The sequence below is a fragment of the Myotis nattereri genome (genome assembly GCF_964212035.1).
Source record: "Myotis nattereri genome assembly, chromosome: 18".
In the NCBI taxonomy this organism is placed as follows: domain Eukaryota; kingdom Metazoa; phylum Chordata; class Mammalia; order Chiroptera; family Vespertilionidae; genus Myotis; species Myotis nattereri.
In genome coordinates, this window is record NC_138093.1 from 19,847,191 (window position 1) to 19,867,711 (window position 20,521).

Consider the following 20,521-nt stretch of genomic DNA (forward strand, 5'->3'; position numbering starts at 1 on the left):
AAAACAAAACCCCTCTCCTCCCCACAGTCCCCCCATGCCCAAACATGTTGTTTTCCATCCTGTAGCTTTCACTCTCGTGAAGGGTGCCCAGGCTCCAGTCTTAGTCATCACATGAACTCGCTCATGGTCAGTCCCAGCAGCTCTGCCTTCCAAAGTACTCTGCTAACTCATCTCTGCCTCCCTTCCCACTGTCACCACCTTTATTCAGGCCCTGTTTATGCTGAGCCTGGTGCCTTTGAGAGCCCCCATTTGGAACCCCCACCCCCACAGTCCTTCCACAGTGCCCTGGGTCTCGATCCGAGCTCTGCAACAATCACCCAAGGAGCATTTCTTTTATATACACATACTAGAGGACTGATGCACAAAAATTCATGCAAGAGTAGGCTTCCCTTCAGGACCCGGGACCTGGGCTTCCCTCCTCCAGCTACCAGTAGGTAACCGGAACCCAGGCTGGCTTCCCTCTGGTCCCGGCTTTGTCAGGAAGGAAATCCGGAATGACATCTGGAAGATGTCCGGTCTAATTAGCATATTACCCTTTTATTATATATATGTGTGTGTGTGTGTGTGTGTGTGTGTGTGTGTATGTATATACACATATATACATATCTATATATATAAAGCCTAATATGAAAATTGTCCCCATGGGAGTTCGACTGAGAGACTAGTTGCTTGCTATGACAGGCGCTGACCACCAGGGGGAAGCACAGAACCAAGGAAGGCCCCAGCCGGTAGCCAGCAGCCGGCAGTCAGGGAAGGGAGGCCCTGGCTGGCAACCAGAAGGACCTGATCAGCCCTGATCACTGGCCAGACTAGGGACCCTACCTGTGCACAAATTTCATGCACCAGATCTCTAGTACACATATATATACATATATAGATAGATACATAGATAGATAGATACACACACACACACACACACACGCATATTGATTTCAGAGAGAAAGGGAGAGGGAGAGAGAGAAAGAATAATCAATGATGAGAGAGAATCATTGATCGGCTGCCTCCTGCATGATTCCTACTGGGGATGAAGCCCGCAACCCAGACATGTGCTCTTGACCAGAATCGAACCCTGGACCCTCCAGTAGGCAGGCCGATACTCTATCCACTGAGCCAGATCAGCCAGGGCAGGGAGTTTTCTTAAACATCAATGATGACACCCATGACTAAGACCAATTAAACCAGAATAGCTGGACATGGGGGCATTGTGCTGGTCATTTTGAAAAGCTACTCAGGTGATTTTGATAGATAGCCAGGAGGGAGGAATGCCAGACTATTTGCTGTGTGCACCCACACTCTGCTTGCCCCTCTCTGCCTCTACTTTTCCCTCTGATGGTAGAAATGGTCCCCATTGCCTCCAAGTCCAAGGTCACCTCCTCTATGGATCTTTCAAGATCTCTCCCCAGAACTACATCAGTCACACACCACTCATGCTCTTCCTTGTGCTGTGGTCTGTGGTCTTGTCATCACCCCTTTACCTAATTGTCACCTCCCTGGAGCGTCTGACTTGGGGCCAGAAGAGCTAAGTTTACATTCTGACACCTCAAGAATAAAACTTTGGTGGTGAAACTTTGGATAGCTTATTTAAAATCTCAGTTTCTTATTCTGCACAATGGGACCCATGATTCCTATCTATTTCATGAGAGTGCTGCTAACAATGATGGTTGGTCTAACAATCTTTGTCTTTCATGTTGCTTAACAGTGGCTTAGACCAAATATGTAATAAATAGATGTTGAGTAAAGGAATAAATATATATGGATTTTTATGGTAGACTTTTTTACTCCTCCTAAAAATACTTCCAAATTAGAAAATCAATTCACTAACATGTGGCACCCAGGGTCAGAACCCAGCATCTCCACAGTGCAGTCAAGCAAGGAGACACCTGCTTCCCTAACTACCCTTGTCGCAGGCCCTTGCTGTGACATTTAAACCATGTCCTTTCTGTCAGGTGTCAAAGCCGAGAGCATGGATGTCACAATTTCACCGTCTTCATGCAGGCTGGCCTCACGGATGAGCACACGGGCCACACACACACACACACACACACACACGGCTACCTGCATAATGCCAGCTTCCCCAGCAGCCATTCTCAGAGCAGTATACCAGGGATAAATAAGGCCTTGACCAGGAGCTCCTGGTCCACCCCCTCTGTACCGCATGGCAGAGGGCTCTGTCCCTTCAATCCCAAGGTTTCTACTGCCAGCGACCACCTAATGAGTTAATAAAATGTATTTTGCAAGAGGAGGGCATGAATTTGGGGGAAATCTGAAGCAGAAGAAAAGGAGGAGCTTGAGGAGCCTGAGGTCAAGCAAAATATCCTGCAGACCAGGGAGCAACTTCCAGGCAACCCCAGTGCTCTGCCCGGACGAGCCACCCTCTGCCGAGGCCAAGGCCGTCTCTGGCCTGCAATCCCCAGCCTCTGACCTCCTTTAAATGCTCATTTACGTTTCAAGATGAATAATCTCTGAAAGCAACTGGGTTAGAAGAATCCTTTAGCCTGACTCTCAGAACTTGCGCTCCAAGGAGCACTAAGTAATTAGCAAATATTACCCCATTCACCCCCTTAAACCCAGGAAAGGAAGGCAGGCAGTGAGAACGCACGCTCCCTGCCTCCGCCTCCCCCCGCCCCCAACCTTGAAGCAGAGGAACTGGAAACTTGGACCTTGGATGGGGAACACAATAGCCAAGGTCACAGTTAGGCAAAAGCGAGGGGCTGAGCAGGCAGAACCCTGTGTGGCTGTATTTGCAGACACCGCCTTTCCAGAAGTAATTGGGGTTAAATGAGGTTGTGAGCCTGGAGTCTGATCTGACAGGATCAGTGTCATAAGAGAGAGACCAGAGCTCCCTCTCTCTCCACCAAGTGTAGACACAGCAAGAATGTGGCCACCATAAGCCAGGAAGGGCATCCTCACCAGGAATGGACTCAGCCAGCACCTTAATCTTGGACTTTCAGCCTCCAGGCTGTGAGACAAATTCCTGTTGTTTCAGCCCCCAGTCTGTGGCCTTTGGTTACAGTAGCTGATGAATGCACCTCCCCATCCTCAACATATTCAATCCTTCAGCCTCCAGAGGGTCACCTGCTCCAAGCCTGGCCCTGTGCTCAGGGCTCGGAGATGAATAAGGAGTTTACAAATAGATGTAAAAATAGGTTGGTCACTTTGTTAACTACAGTAAAAGGCAGAATGAGATAAGTGGCCAAATAGAAGTATTTTTCCATGGGAACAAGAAGTAATGGATTTTCATTTCAACAAAGCATTGGAGGCAGCGAAGCTTGAGCCCAGACTGCCTTTTAGGAAGAAAGTTCCCCATCTGATGGAGGAAGGAGGGCCCAGCCTCAGACAGGGAAAGCCCATACTCCTGTTTTGCTCCTGTTGGTGCTGGTTTCAAGGACCTCACTGGTACTCTGAGGATCTTTCTTGGGGACCCAAACGTCAGGCCCCACCTTTTCTGTGAACACGTGCTGAGGCTGCAGGCCACACTGGGCAGGACTTAGCAACCAGCTAGTCCAGCCCTCTCATCTTACAGACTGTGGAAACTGGGGCTTAGTGAAGTCATGTGACCTGAACTTTGAGTTGATTTCTTGGTTGCATTGCCTTCATTGCTCAGCCACATTCTGAGCTCCTTGCTTCCCCCAGAGGCTGTCTCCCACTCCCCTCTTGGGGCTCAACTGAAATGTCCCCTGGTCTGGGAGGCCTTTCCCAACCGCCCTCGCTAAAGCAGTCCCCTATGCCTCCTGACATGCCCAGTTCGTCTCAGACACATTATCCTGCTTCACAGCTTCCCTAGCACTTGTTAGTATCTCATTTGATTGTTGTTTACATGCTCATTATCTGTCTCCTTGAGTTAGAGTGTAAGCTCTTTAAGGGCAAACCCATTTCTGTGGGCCCAGCCTGGCACATAATAAGTGCTCAGTAAATACTGTGGACACACTGGGCTGTGCTCTTGGCGGGTAACCAAACACCCACTGGCTGTGTCTGCCCACCCAGGTCTCTAAACCAGACAGATCCACCTGCACGAGCCTGGCTGCCTCTCACTTGAAGCGATGTAGCTGTGATCCCACTTCTAAATATACCTTGGCTTCACCTTCCTCTCAGGTCTCTTACTCACAGGGGCCCTCTCACTTCAACACACCCTAAGCCTCTCTTCTGTTTTCAGGAACAAGCCTCATCTCTTCTCCTTAGCTCCACATCCCCCTCACACACTCACTCACAACCAGGAGGTAGAGCAATGCTTCTCAGAGGGTGACACACCCTCCACCCTTCCCTGTCCCCACTCCCCTGCTCCACCACCAGGCCACCACCCCAGTCAGATGTGCCTTCCTCCTTTGTGATCACAGGGCAGCAGTGAATCTGCACCAGGATTGACTTTGATAGTCAATCATGAGTGCAAGGCTGCTGCTTGCTGGCTATCAGAGGGAGGGACACCCCAGAACATCCCACCAGGTGTTCTTGCTCACCTGTCTGAGGGGCAAGGGGCTTCTCCTCCCGTCATGCCTGGTTTTTATCCCCGTTAGGCTGCTCCCACTGCCACCCCGGCGGAGAGAGCTTCATTTTCTTGATGGGTGTTTCCTGGTCATTCCCTCCTCCTTTTTCCTTACCCGGCTTGAATTGTGAATAATTCATGTGTTTCCATGATCCTGCCACGGTTTTTCTCCCTCGTGAATCAAACCCCTGAGACACAGTTTATTTTCTCGCCATCTTCTGGTCTGAGTTGCTGACAGGGCCGGGGTTTATTGCTGCAGGTCATGAATGGAGGCCAATACTTATGTCTGCGTATAAGACCATTATCGTTTTTCCCACCCGGTCTGCTATGATGCTCCATCTTTCTAGTATATTTCAATAGGTGCATGATATGACATGGTTGGAAAGATAGACAGATAAATGAGTAGTCACACAAACAGATGCACTGACAGAATCATTTCCCCATAGAGCTTACACAGTCACCTTTCTTATTTCAAGTTTCTGGAAAGAAGTTCCTCATATGCAGTGGATGCCCTACACCCCAATTTGTAGCCCCCCTTCTGAAAGGCAGTCCTCACAAGGATCCTCATGATAGCTCAGCTCCTATGTATGGTCTGCTTGGTGTCATCTCATTCACCCTGCCTCCAAATATCTACTGAAGACATACTGTGCACCAGGGACTGAGAAGACCCCAGGAAGACAAAGTGAGCAAATAGACCTCTCCCTGAACCTTTGGACCTACCAGCTACCAAGAGACTGGATATTAATTAAGTAACTAAATACACACACACACACACACACGCACACGCACACACACATACATGCATGCTGAAAAGTAAAGAAATTATGACCATGAAGTCAGGAAAACAGTTCTCTCCGGTGGAAGGGGGGGGGGGGGCGGTTGTGATCAGAGAGAGCTGTACAGGGTGGCCTTGGAGTCCTGGTGATGTTCTATTGCTTGACCTCAATGGTGGTTACAGGGCACTCAAATCATTATTATTGATTACATTTTGATGTTTATATTTCATGTGTGCTTCTATAGATAACGTTACATTTCACAACTAAAAAAATTAAATACTAAATAGAAATTTACAAAATTCCCTGAGAGCATGTAACAGGCACCTAGCCTGGTCTGGGGATCCCAGGATGGCTTCCTGGAGGAAGAAGCATATGAATTGAGTTTGTAGATGAAGATGAGTTAAGCAGAAGAAGGAAGGTGTGGAGAGATGGGATGGAGAGAGGGGAAGGATGCAGAGAAGGACGAACATAGCACAGAGCAGAGCCTAGGAAGCCTGGGGGACTCGAACTGAGTTCAGTGTGGCTGGAGCCCTGAAGGTGAAGACAAGCAAATCTGAGGAAGAGACAGGAGCGGGACCGTGCAGAGCCTTGTTAAGGATTTTTGTTTATATCCCAAGATCAATGGGAAGTGCTTGAAGGTCTCAAGTAGGGGAGTGACATGATCAGATACACATATTGATGAGCTCTCTAACGTGTAAAAACAGATTAGAAGAGGAAACACTGTTTAGGCTTTTGCCTACATTAGTGTGTCCCCAATTGGTATTCTTGTTGATTTCAAATAAATGCTTCTTGGCTTCTTAAAAAAAGAAGAAGAAAAAAGATTAGAAGAAGGCAAGAGAAGATATGGAGGCTAGTGCGGGTCTCATTTTAATTGTAAAACAGGAAGATAATGAAAATTTAAATAAAGTGCTAGCAGGTTAAAGATGGAGATAAATGGACACCTGTAAGAAATAATGAGAAGGTCAACAGAAGTTGGCAGTGGATTTGTTGCATGTCTCCCCTGAAATGTGTGTTTCATGAGCTCTGAGGTCTTCGGCAATGCTGGATATTCAACACCTAGAACAGATCCTGGAACAACAGCGTCTCTTACCTAAGGACTCTTCAGTATGTTTGTTTCTGCATCCCAGCATGTGTCATGGAAATGGAGGTGAAGTGATGGGAGACAGTGTCTGTGGTGCCAAATACATTTTAAAAATGCAATGAAGACAAAAAGCTTAGAGTGTTCAGGAGCTACCCTGGGGATTCCAGTTCTTTCATAGAATAGAAAAGTAAATGAAGCAGAAAATAGATTATTTAAATGATAGTAAATATGATGAAAGGAGAACATGTAAAGTTACTAGTGCTACTGAGTATGCTAAATCACCAATCTTCAACAACATCTCAAAGATTACCCAGAGAAGGAATAAATGGCCAAACACCAGCCAATGAATCTTTCCTCCAACAGATGATATGGTATCCACTCTACACTGAAGAGCAGCAATATAACTGGTGGAATCTTTGGAGTTGTAGGATGAAGTCCATGTTGTTGGTATTTCGTATTTTTCTACTAGTAAGTTTAAAATTTTGATTTGAGAGGTTCTCTAGAGTTTGGGTTTGAACCTCAACATGATAGTAAAATTACACCCCAAATATCGCTCCCCCATTTCCTAAAGTCATGTGGCCAAATAAGAGTTAGAGGTGGTTGTTCATATAGTTTGTCTGTGGTCATATACAAAGCAGAATATGCTCTGTGACTAAGCAAACTGCCTTTTGTTGCTGGCAGGGCAATGAATGCCTAGGCAAGATCTGCATTTGAAAGGTAGCCTTTTAGAGCCAAAATCAGGTCAGTGCTATAGAACATAAGAAAAAAAGAAAGAAAAGATGTGATCACAAATTTTAACAAAGACTGGGTATTTTCTAAATATTCCTATTTTTCCAAAGTAATTTATATGATAGCATGACCTGCTTTCCTGACCTGGATACCCCCTGTCCTTACAGATGACTGGACAGGTGGTTTCCTTATAAGCATGATTTAAGGGACCCTGCAAAGCTCCACTGTCCTAAATACCTCTACAGAGGCCTGTGACCAATTTCTGACATTCTGCTGTTAAAGCTTCCTTCATTTCTTGCCTTTGCTTCCTGTGAGTGCCACTACCCAATCTATTAATCCATTAGCAATCATTTACACATAGGTGTGATTTAGTGGCTCAGAATCGTTCAAGGAAGGCAGCAGCTGGCTGCAATCAGATTTTAATAGGCTATAGGGCATGGTTTGTAAGGAAGAATTCGAATAGGGGAGTTACAGAGGGGAACTAAACCCTTGCTGAGCACCTACTATGTGCTAGGCACTGCTCCAAGAGCATTGCATATATGACATCATTGTGTCCTCTGACTTATGCAACAGGAGGGCTCAGAGAGAAGTATCTGCCATTTGCCCAAGCAATGGAGTGACAAAGTCAGGGTCTAAGTTTGGAGCTGCAGGGCCTGGGAAGGGTGTCTGGGTGGGAGGGAGGAGCATTTAAGAGGAGAAATTTCAGGGTCTGAGGCACCTCGTGGCAAACCTCGCCATCCTAGTCTTCCAGCACTTCCTGAGGCCTGAATTGTTTGTGGTTGTCTTCTTACTTTCTTTCTGAGGTTGCTCCTTGAGGAGTGTTTGCCTCCCTTTCGATTTTTTTAAACGAAAATTTAAATTTTTATTAGGTGCTCAGCCGCAGGATAAATACCCCATTTGAATTGCTGACACACAGATCAATAGGAAAGCTCTTTCCCTGACTGGGGACCTGGCATGGGAGCCTCCCAGCCGCATCCTCTTTCCAGAAGAGAGGGAGTCGAAGAAACAGGGCAGACAATTTTCTTAAGCCACAGTTAAAGCCAACAGAATGAGCATTCAAGGATTCTGGTTTCGGGTATCTCTTGCTTTGCTTCTCTATTTCTCATTCTCACTAGACAATCACACCTTTAACCCCTGTATGGCCAATCAGAGCGGTGTCACTGGCACAGGTGGTTGAGAATGTGCCTCATATTTTTAAAATGAGAGCAGAACAGTGTCCCCAACGTTCTGCAGAGATGAGAGATGTAGAGCTTCACAGGTCCCACCCTCCTCCAAGTCCTCACTATCATTCTCGGCGTGGAGATCTTGCAGTAAAAGACATGGAACAGTCTGACAGCTGTCAGAGGGGAGGCGAGAGGGGTGACTGGGTGAAAGAAGGTGAAAGGATTAGCTAAAGAACATACATGCATAGCCCATGGACACAGACAAGTGTGGAGACGGCCAGAGGGAAGGGAGGGCGGGTCTGGGAGGAGGGAGGAAATGGGGGTATCTGTAGTAGTGTCAACAATAAAAATAAAGAAAAAAAAGCAAAAATAAAGTAAAATTTAAAAATATATAAGAATACATGTATTGAATAAAATTCTTATATTCAATAGTGGATAAAATTCTGTTATGTTGTGCCTTAAATTTTCTGATAAAAGAGGCAACAGGCTTGCATCCTACAACATAGCTTAAGATCTCATACCTAAAGCACCCAAGCTGTTGGTAATTCTCCCATGGGTACCCTGACAGGAAGGCCCCAATTCCAACCTCCTTCTTCAGTCTCATCTCCCACCATTCTCACCACGATCCTGTGATTCTGTGTCCAGCTACATCAGTTCTCAGTTGCCTTCCAACATAATCTTTCTAACTCTGAGCCTTTGCACATGCTGTTCTTCTCTAGTTAAACAGTATGTCGCCCCACCTCATCAGATGTCATATTACAAAGTGGTATGCCTGAAATTTATATAATGTTATGAACCGTTACCCCAATAAATTTAATTTTAAAAATTATAATACAATAAATAACACAAATCTATTATCTAAAAAATTAACTTAAAAGGCAAGGGGCAAAATGTCTCAAGGAACAGGAGCCCGTCTCCTACCAGGCATTCCATGTGGCAGAGTGGGGGTTGTCAGGTGGGATCCCTAGCCACTCTGTTCAATGTGGTCACCAAAGGCCCCAGAACACCCTCCTCGCACCCCCACAAAGCACAGAAGGAATGGAAACGTGCACGTGCAGAGAGAGCCCCAAATTGTTCACAGTCTCTTGGGCTCCAACCAGAGAGAAGAGGGGCTCTGGGGCCCTGGAAGGGGATCCTCGAGGGGTGGGAGGGAGGCCACTGCCAGAAGAGCCGCCACAGACCCTCTCTAGTGCTTTATTCCCCATCCCTCCCAGCCTCCCAGCATGGCTGCCTGAGCCTTTCAGTCTCACTAAATTAAGCTGATAAAATTAAAAAGGGGGTGGAGTGGAGAGGAGGGTATGGCACGCGCCTACTTTGCATTTTAATAACTCTTGTCCTGTGCCTCGAACCATGTGTAATAAGAGATGGGCTTCGAGTGGCCTCCTTCCCCTCCCACTCAGTACGTATCAGGGCCCAGATCAGCTGCACCCTTTCCTTGCTCTCCTTCAGGATATTCCACTTGGCCCTTCCTTGGATGAAGGATGGTTGGAGGATACCAAGCCCTTGGCATGATCTGCTGACCTCTTGAGGGTCAGGTCTGGAAGAGCATCCTTAGTGACCCAAAGACACACTCCCTAGGGACCTGTGCCCACGCGGGCCGCATTGCTGCCCTGGCCTTTCCAGGGGGCCAGTTACAGGGATACAGACAGGGGCCACTCCAGGAAGATAAGAGCCATTTCATTTGGTCAATCAACCTTCCCCTGAGTGGCTGCCCCCAGCACTGTGGCCCTGAGGCCTTTCAAGACTGAGGATACCTGGTGTGGAGATGAAAAGAGGGCAGGGTTCAAATGCAGCCAGTCTCAGGTCACATGGTGTCTTGCCATTCCATGGAGAGAATATATGTCAAGTAGCCAGGTGATCCCTGACCTCCACTCTCAAAATGCTCCTTTTCTGCCACAGACATTTCCATTAAGAAATAAGTCTACTGATGGAAAACCTCTGTGTGTTAAAGGATGTAGAAAATGACATCTCATTTCACACACACAGCAAGTCTGAGAGGTAGGAACTACTTATCCTATTTCAGGGGTGAGGGAACAGAGGCTCAGAGAAGTCAAGTGACTTATCCAAGGCCACACAGCCAGTATGTGAGAGAGCCAGGATTCAAATCCTTGTTTGGCACCATTTCAGCCTGCACTCCTACTGACCCAGCGTGGACAATAGAGGATGCAAGGCAGGCGGTGGAGACAGCCCGGCTGGGGAGGGTCAGGGCTTTGCAGTCTCAGGTCTACATCCCATTTGGAGTGATGAAAAGCAGAAACCTGTTCCTTACCCAGAAGCTACATAATTTTATTAACCAATGTCACCCAGACAAATTTTTAAAAGTTCCAGAGTTCTTACTGATTTAATTCAAAAGGATTAGTGAATACCAACAGGCCTAAAATAGTTGATATTTTTTGCATAAATGCCATGTTTTTTGGATTACTTTGGTATTACTACTGAGTATCTATAATTTTGAATAGTTGAAAGGTGCTACTTTGCCAGTGTTATGGATTAAAAATAATGTGGTATGTACAACATGAAACTCTAATTGATTAGGTTCACTACTGAAAAAAAGTGGACACCCCAAAACTTGTGCATCTTCAAAAAATGACTCCTAGTGGTGATGGTTGCCCAACAACGTGAATGTACTTAATGCCATTGAACTGTAAACTTAAAAATGGTTAAAATGATGAATACTGTTATGTATATTTTACCACAATATAACAAATGGCCTTTCCACTTGAATGTACACAGCAAATGGACCCTGAAAAAAAGGACAAAAGAAAAAAAGAAAAGCCAACCTCCCTCAAATTGTTTTATTGAAAGCCAGACTCCCGACTGAAGCCACTGGATTTTGGCAGCGCTTTCTCCCTTTTCTCTTTTGCTTCCGCTGCTTTTCCACAGCCCACAGAGATAAGGGGAGAGTGCATCATTGCAGTGCCTCCCCATCCCACCTCCCTCGGGATGTGTGGGTGCATGCACATGAGCTCGTGCGCCAGTGGCTCTCTCCGAGAAAGGTAGGAAACCCTGAACTGATCTGCACCTGAAGTATAGATACAGATGAAGTCTGTCGCTTTTATAGTGAATTTCATTGGCATTAAACTTCATTTATGTCTCTATAAATATATACGGCGCTGAACGGGGGGCTTTATGGCTGGGTTTATAAATTCCATCGCCCTGTGGCAGACGGGGTCACCCACCAAGAGGAAAAAGCCACCTTGTAGATTTTGTAGCCTCTGCCCTTTCCCGCATCACTGTTTGCAAGGCTGTCATCTGGTATTCAGGGCCTCCCCTTTCTGCGGGCAGGGCTCCCTGCTCTGATGCTGCCCTCTGCCCTCTGCAGGCCCCTCCACCCCTGGCTCACAGCTGGCCTGCTGTCAGCTGACTTCCTCTCCACACCTGTCCCTTTGGCCAGGCCCCATTGCTGACCTTGGTATTGACAAGCTCATAGAAGATGGCAGGACAGGGTTGCAAAACCTGGTTTATTAATGAATCTGTTTTACGGAAATCCATTTAGATAAACAGACCATACACAGCTGCCGGCGCTCGGTGGCTACAGGGCTTACAATACTTCACCAGGCAGGCGCAGCTCCTCTCCTGATGCGCTTGTGGAGATAAATTCAAGGTAATCTATATAAACTCAAGCCTTTGAAATTGCGCACAGTCGAAAAATTCAAACAATTACTCTAGCCCAGCCAGGAGGCGGCCGTTGATGTTCTTCTTATGGAAAACATAATTATAAAGGAAGGGAAAAGATTTCATAAATAACACGCAGAATGGCAGAGACTCTGGATGGAGGGGAAGGCGAGAGAACAGGATTCCTAAGGTTCCTGGTCTCCAGCTGCGAGTGGAACGGGCTCAGAAACCTGCTGTCTTCTTTAAGGCTGAAATTAATTTTCAGTCTAGTACAATTTCCAGGTAATTAATTGGCAAGAGGCATCTTTCAGATATTTAAAATATCAGCTGCCAGGCTCTTGGTAATAAAGGAGGAGAAAAAATAGCCAACACATGCCCCTAAAATCAAGGTGATGTCAAACAAGGGCCAGCCCAGCCCATTAGCACTTGAAGAGAATATAAAATCCAGGTCAGCCCAGATCACTGTCAGCTTGTTTTAAGGCGCCCCCCCCCCCCCCCACTCCTTGCACGAGTCCCCAGGCCACAAGAAATAGCAAGTGCTCCCTGCCAGGGCCTGTGTTAGGCACCTTGTACTTGTGCCCCATTTAATTCCTTAAAGAAGGTGTGAGGATCTCTTTAGACTTTGAGGGGGGGCGGGGGAAGTGGAGAGGCTTTTGGTGAGGACCCTCAAATTAAGGTCACAAGTTAGGACCTGGTGGGGCAGGAATTTGAAGCCAAGTATTTTGGTAATAAGCCCCCAGGCCTTGCTTCTTACTGCACGTGTGGCCCAGGATGGGAAAGGGTGTGACTAAGACAGAAGCAGTGCAGAGGCGGGAACAAGCTTGGGCTCTGTTTCAAACAGACTGGGTTCAAAACCAAACCCACTATCTATTAGCTGTGTGTCCTTAGGCAAGCTACTTAGCCTCTCTGAATTTGGGGACTTTGTTTCCCTCATCTATGCATTCTGTCTCCTGTGGTCTTCAAAGCAAAAAGCTGTGACCAGGGTCTCCCTTTTTCATTTGGCCGCAAAAGGTTTTCCTTGGCAACCCTCCTGCTAAATGTTGTGGGAAGTGAATAACAGATTGGACAACAATGAGCGTAGCACTTTCCACACAGCAACCTCCAATAGATGAGAATTACCAGTTCCCAATATTGTGAGAATCCAGAGCAATACTCTATTGCACCACCTGGTACAGCGCCTGGCACCTGGTGAACACACATCAGTAACAGCTATTACTAATATAATTATTATTAAGCAATGGAAACAAGTGTGGGAACCCCTATACTTAAGTTGAGCAAAACCAACAGCATATCAGAAAGTTTTGATTGGGCCCTACTGTGTGCCAGGCCCTGTGCTGGGCTCTCCTGGACCTTATAGAACAGGTAGGTGATCTAGGTGGAGAGTCACCTAGATTTGCACATATAAGGTAAGCAGTAATGCAAGATCTAAAATTCCTCTAAATGTGCTTAAGAGGAATCACAATGGAGCCATCATTAATTGCCAGATAAAGATAAAAGAATAGAAGAAAGCGGTTAAAACGAAGGCTGCAAACCTGGGTTTGAATTTCTCCTCTATCACTTGTTAGCTGTGGAAAGTTGAGCAAGTCAGTTATATCTCTATGCCTCAGTTTCCTCATCTGTAAAATGGGTGTATGTCATAATGTTTTAGCCACCAAATGATATAAATTATTTAAAGTGATTATTAATAGTAATGGCAACAAACATTTATTAAGGGCATTCTCTATGCCAAGCACTAGACTAAACTCATAGCAGGCACTCAGTCAGTGTTGGCTAGCATTATCATTACCCAATAGAAAGATCCAAGCTACCAGGACCCAGGATTATGAATTCTTAGGTGGACTAGGATCAAACACCAAATTCCAGCCCAGAGAGTTGCTAAGCTGTTGTCTAATGATAGCCATTCAGGTTTAATACTGTCCTGGGATCAATGTTCTAGGCTTTTTCCTCTCTGTTTCCTTCATACCATGTAGTATGATGAGAATTCATCTAGATTTAAAGAACCATAAATTCCTACTGGGTCCTGATAACCATCTTTTTGTTTGTTTGTTTGCTTGTTTGTATGTTTTGTTAATCCTCACCTGAGGATATTTTTCCATTGATTTTTCGAGAGAGTGGAGAGAGAGGGAGAAACAGAAAGAAACATCGATGTGAGAGAGACACATCGATTGGTTGCCTCCTGCATGCACCCCAACCAGGGCCAGGGAACCTGCAACCAAGGTATGTGCCCTTGACCAGAACTGAACCCATGATCCTTCAGTCTGAGGGCCAACACTCTATTCACTGAGCCAAACCGGCTAGGCAAGAATCTTTTATTGAGTCATCTGCAGCCAGAGCCTAAGGTGTCATTACAGGATCCAAATAAGGGTGAGCGTGGCGGTGCCTGTTCTAAGGACAGAAAACGCTACAGCGGTTCTCAACCTGTGGGTCGCGACCCCTTTGGGGGTCAAACAACCCTTTCACAGGGGTCGCCTAAGACCATCGGAAAACACATATATAATTACATATTGTTTTTGTGATTAATCACTATGCTTTAATTATGTTCAATTTGTAACAATGAAATTGGGGGTCACCACAACTGTAATAAAGGGTCGCCGCTTTAGGAAGGTTGAGAACCACTGTGCTAGGAGATCAGGGCTAGAATACTTCAGAAACTGTGATGCATCTTTTGCTCATTTGTCACTGACCTCAGAACTCCTTCTCTCATTGTGGAGTCTCACCTTGTAATGCATACACTGAGAAGGACCCAGAGATGTACCTACCAAGGGGCCTCTCTGTCTTCTGGCACCTCTCTGGGATAAGACTGGGGCACGTCAGCTGGGGAATAGAGGAAAGTTTAGGATTCCAGTCTACTTGAACTTGTCTATTGCCCCCTCAACAATGAGAGCCAGGAGCCAGAGTGCAGGAGCCAGACCCAACTCATTGATTTGCCTCAAAGAAGCCACCTTCTTAGTCTTTATGGGGAAAGGGAAAAATTTCACCTCAATAGGAACCATGACCAGAGAGTATCCCTTTTCCGCTTGGTTGGAGGGCAAAGCAGAGGCAATTGTCCACAATTAAAGGAAGAAAAGAGGAAGCAATATGAATGACCATCAATGGATGAATGAATTAACAAAATGTGGTAAATAAATAAATGGAATATTAATCAACCTTAAAAGGAAATGACATTTTGCTGCATATGCTGCAACACGGATGAACCTTGAAGACATTATACTAAGTGACATAAGTCAAACACAAAAAGACAAATATGGTATAATTCCACGTAGATGAGGTACCTAGAGGAGTCAAATTCATAAAAATGGAAAGCAGAATGGTGGTTGCTAGGGGCTGGGGACAGGGCAATGGAGAACTGTTGTTTAATGGGTACAGAGGTTGAGTTTCAGAAGATGAAAACCTTCCAGAGATAGATGGAGGTGATGGTTGCACAACAGTGTCAATGTACTTAATGCGACTGAACTGTAAACTTAAAAAGGGTTAAAAAGGTAAATTTTATGTTATGTATACTTCATCACAAAAAATAAATAAATAAATAAATAAATAAATAAATAAATAAATAAATAACAGAAAGAGAAGAGGGCAAGGCTGCTGAGGTTCCCTTGCCAGCTGACACATGGGTCACTGGCTGTGCTCTAGTTATCAATACAATTCTAGCCCAAAGTCATGTTCCAGGGTAGAGATGGAGAGATTCTTACATACAGTTGGCAACAGCTTTTAAACTTCTAAATTCCAGCTTCCCTTTCCCACTGAGTTTGCTCTGCAGATGAAACTCCAGTTAAGCAGGACTCTCATCTGATCTTTGTTAACTGCCTGTGGTCAAGACTAGGCAAAGAGGCCTCTGCACTTCTCCCAAGTGATCTACTGGAACTGGCTTGGTAATGATCACTCAAATTTTGTGTGTCTGCACAAAATTCTGCCTAGACATTCGGGAACCACACTGTGGCTGTCTTCTAACTTGCCATGACCTGGTGGCTTAGCAACCCACACTCCACTCAGGGATCCTCGCTGGTAGAGCTGAGTCAGGAAGGAGCCTCCCATAAATGCGCTCGCTTACTCTGAATGAATAGTGCATTCCCTGAGGCAGGCAATCCCAGAAAGGGCAGTGCCAGGAAGAAGATGCTTAGTAAAGGCTCTGAGTGAAGAGAAGCAGAGGACACATTCATCCACCAAGCATCCAAAGAACTCTCTGACCCACTTGGTCAAATTTTGAGGTCTACTAAAGATTCTGATTTGCTGGTTTATCTACCAGAAACTGAGTTTTTAGTTGAGAAACTCATGCTTGAATTGTGCACAAAAGGCCCCATCTCTATGTAACATTCTCTAAACATAGAGCATTTACAGATACAGGGTGGGTGAGGTGTTAGGACTCACTATGTAGGGGTGTGTGTGTGTATTTTTTCCACCAAAATCATCAAAACTTTCTGATAACTCCACTGCTTCTTCATGATAAAATAGGAGACTCCCTATCCTAACCTACAACCAGGGATGGAAGAAGGAAGAATGGAGACATCCCTAATGGAACTATGATAGTATATGATGGGACATGAGTCTCTGCAAAGTGTCTTCCAGTTCTAAATCCATTTTTCAATAAGGAGAAACAACAATCTTAGCCATGGCCTTTGTGGATGGAGCCAAATTTCATGGCATAAACACTATCACAGTGAATGCTCCTCTCTCTTCCCCTAGTCTCCTTACGCAAGTACACTTTCCTCCTGGAGCCCAGATAGGATGACTCATGCCCAGCCACCTGAATGCTGAATTCCAAGTTTTGAATAAAAATTTTAACATCCTTTCCACATACATCACCATCAAATAACTTAGGTCATCTCAGAGGTAGGGGCTCGCAGGGGTCTCTGTGGTTCCTATTTGGACTTGATTGTGGTGCATACACATACATACATACACACACACACACACACACACACACACAATGACCACTTGACTTTCCAACACCATGACCATAACCTTGGACAAAGAATGCACGCCTCCCCTACCTTCTCTGCCTCCCACCCAATGACAGTAACCTCGGAACTCTGAAATGTTCTCTTAAAAGTCTAGGATCTACATAACATGCTCACTAAGTATCACCTTAAGCAATACATTTCTACTGCAACATGTAGCAGTGGAAGCTATGTTAACAGGAGTCAGAGAGTGATGGAGTTGGGGGAGGGGAAAATTGATTGGAAGGAAGCACAAGGGAACTTTTGTATACCTTGTTTGGGGTAGTGGTTAATACAAACGTCAAAACTCACTAATATGAATACTTAAGATCAGTACATTTTATTGTATGAAAACTATACCTGGATTTTTTTAGTAACAGCAGTGCTCTCCAGGTCAAAGATGTTAACCCATGGCTGTGGCGAATAAGGCAGGGTGCCCACCTTCTCCTTCCTCCACCTTTCCCCACATCTCTCCCATCCTCGGATCTCAGAGGCAGCCAGCAGAGTCTTCCCTGCTCTGTGAACGAGGGCTGGATATGAAAACACAGTGGCCGTCTCTCCTAAATGCTGCCCAGAGGGGAGGGCAAGGGCTGCCAGGGGAGCAGAGGTTGGTATGTGAGGTGGGTTTGTGTCCATCTCCCATTACTCCACTAGGGTTTCTTTAGGTGCTCAGAGCCCAGCCATCTCCTCCTCCTTAGTCATCCTCCCCATATTCTGAGCCACCAAAGATGCAATGGAGGCACTTGCAGAGAAGGCTCAGAGGAAAGGAAAGTCATTAAACACCTAGAACCAAGACACTCATGGCAATGTGCCCCAGAAGGGTGCCTTCAACTGGGATTTCTGAAACAAGGTGAGTATGGCAATCAGGTGTGTGACATCAGTTCAGCCTAGAGGCCACGAGCCTGGGCTTTTCTCTTCATAGTAAGCCCAGAGAGCTCTTCAACTTGCTCCTAGCCATCTTCTTGGCTGAGAACCTTAGGCCAGCAACACCTGACTCCTAGCTGATTCTCAGTCTTCACCAGGGTAAAGTCACTGCTCCACATTGAGCTCACTAAAAGGCTTCGGTTGCAACTCTGTCCACTGGGGAGCAATCCATCTCTGCTCCTTCACACATGAGCATTTCTGCACCTCAGAGGTGATGAGATATTAGGAGACCAGAGTGTTATTTCCACTTTTGCTATGCTCAGGCCTAGCAATTCCAACTCCTATGTCTCCCATTTATTAAGTGGGCCCAGTAATGACACTGAGCACTTCTTTTGGAGAGAATTTAAGGGCATTAATGAGATAATGACCACTAAGCACAGTGACTTCAGTAATAAATGGTGCTTTGGGGCAGGTTTCACTGCAAGGGCATGGACTTTTTTAAACCTTCAGGGCCATGTCATGCAGAAAACCATCCACTCTCTTGCTCAAACTGAGAGGTTTCAAGGGTGGGAGGAGTTGGGAGAGTTGAAATACGAATGCGTCAGTGTTGGTTTCTGATGCTCTGCTTCTCTATTTCAATCTTCCTTCCCTGCCATTACAACCTCTGACTGCACTCTTTTCCTCACTGCATTCACTGATGCTGAGGTTACTGCATCTTCAATGGCAAGCATAGTCAAAACCAAACCAAACAGTGCTGCCATTCACTCAGGACTATGTCTATCACCAGAACAAGAGCAGAAAGTATTTTGTTCAGCTTGGAAGAGGGGCCCAGGGTGCTGAATTAAAAGCAAGAGAAACTGCAACCTAGAGTTCATTGGGGTTATGAAGGAGTGAACCTGCCCCTCTCCTCCTCTTAGAGAAGGTGAACAGAGCCTTAATATCTCCTGGGATGCCAGCTCCCTGGAGACTGGATGATGAAAGGAAGTCCCCAACACCACTTGTTGAACGGTCCCACCCGAGCAGATGTGGGTAAAACTGAAGGGGGGGAAGCAGATAGTGAGTGTCTCCAAGGCAAACCCAAGGCAGATGCGGGGAGTTAATAAACATATTTCTGAGAGGCAAGAAGCAGAGGAGACAGAGCAGAGCCTTGCAGAAAGAAGTAGCAATGAAATTTAAAGTAACAATGAACCTGTTTGTGGCGCCCCTCAGTGCTTAAAGACATAACACTACTCAGAGCCTGCCTGAGTCTGCTTCCCCAGACATGAGGGGGCAAACCCTTCTTCTGAGCTGTCTTCCACAGACAGAAAACAGGGCAGAACAGATGTTGTCCTCAACCATACACAGTCAAGGATGACAGCAAAGTGGAGGGCACTTCCTGCCTCCTTGCAAATGAAGTATAATTCACATCAGCCAACCTTGGCAAAGCTCAAGACACGTTCCTGCCACTGTGAGGTCAGGGAGACTTCAGCCCCCCAAACCACCCCATCCTGATGCTCACCTGTCGCACCTGTCCACTTGCCATGGATCCACGCCAGGAGAGAAAGTAAAAGGTCAGATTGATCTCCTCCCACAGCAAGAGCCCAGAGAATCCTGGGGAAACTGACATTTTAACAACCACCTCTTCCAACCTCTCTCAGAAGAGCATAACTTTTAAGTCTACCTCCACTCCCAAACCCCCAGACTTCCTTTGCAACACTTTCCCACCATGAATGGCTTGTCGGGAAAGAGTTAACGAAGACGCATGACTAATTCCCCAAACCCTCTCTCTTATCTACACAGAAGAACAACCCTACACAGAGACACAGAAACCAACTGTCAATTTAGCTCAGACCTCACCTGTCTTATGCAACAGCATAAGACACTCACGCACACGCACACCCCTAAGGCCGGAGTCCACATCCCCCTTTAATTCGGTAGACATAGTTTTGTGCCCTTTTTCCGCTACGCAGAACCCAGCTCCACGGCAGCAGAGAGAGAGATGTAACCTTAGTGCCAGAGCCTTGCCGGAACACACAGACACACAGGAAGGGAAAGGCATCTCGTAGCTCTCCGTGGTGCTGAAATCACGCTAGCGAGAAAACCGAGGGAGCGAGTGCGCCGGACTTACCAGGCTGGGGGTGGGCGGCGGGGGAGCGAGAGGAGCTTTCTGAGAAAAGGTTCCTTGCCTGTGCGGGCTGGAGCCGGCGGATGCGCTCACCTAGAGAACCCACCTCTCTCCCTTCTCTTCCCTTCCTCCTTTTCTGGGAGGAAGAGGAGGCTCCAAGCTGGCAGGGCTGGAGTGGAAGGAGGAAGAGGAGGCAAACAAAATAAGATCAAAAAGTCAGGCGGCTTTACTCCACTCGTGGTAATTCCTGGTAAGGAAGGACCCCTCTGCTCCCACTCTCTCTGTCTGAGCCTTCCGCCGTCTCTGCGTGTTGAGCCAACAGCCTTCGCACAGTCGGTTCCTGCCTCTGACGTGAAGGAGATGAGGAAGCCTGGTATGCTTTGCTCTCTCGCTCTCTCTCTCTCTCTCTCTCTCTCTCTCTCTCTCTCTCTCAAGCGCTCTCTCTTTTCCCTTCTCGCTGAAATTTCAGCAGCATATTTTTTAAGCCTCCGTTTTTTCCATCCCCCTACAAGCGGCCCCTAGTGGACAGAAAGGGAACGCATCCTCTTGAATAGTCCAAATTCAGAAACAGGAATGCTCCTGATACCCACAAACTCTTGGGGCTGCTTCCACACAGACAGGGTCCTGTACAGCCAGTCTTCTTGTGGGGGTTCCAAGTGAGTTAAAGTCCTGGCTCACCAGAAAGACACACTGCAACGCACCAGGGTCTGCAGCCAGGTGAGGTATATATCTATACCCAAGGCACCCCAGCAGGGAGGACTTCAGGAGCCAGGGA

The 20,521-nt window shown here is 46.4% G+C and overlaps 1 protein-coding gene across 1 annotated transcript in view; it reads right to left on the reverse strand.

Annotated features, from left to right (window-relative positions):
• Positions 1 to 20,160, reverse strand: part of TNR (tenascin R) — a 321,237-nt gene extending 301,077 nt beyond the window's left edge. The window contains exon 1 of the mRNA XM_081112117.1: positions 19,750 to 20,160. The gene's annotated coding sequence lies outside the window, so the exon portion shown is untranslated. The remainder of the gene's footprint in view (positions 1 to 19,749) is intronic.
• Between the last annotated feature and the right edge of the window lie 361 nt (positions 20,161 to 20,521).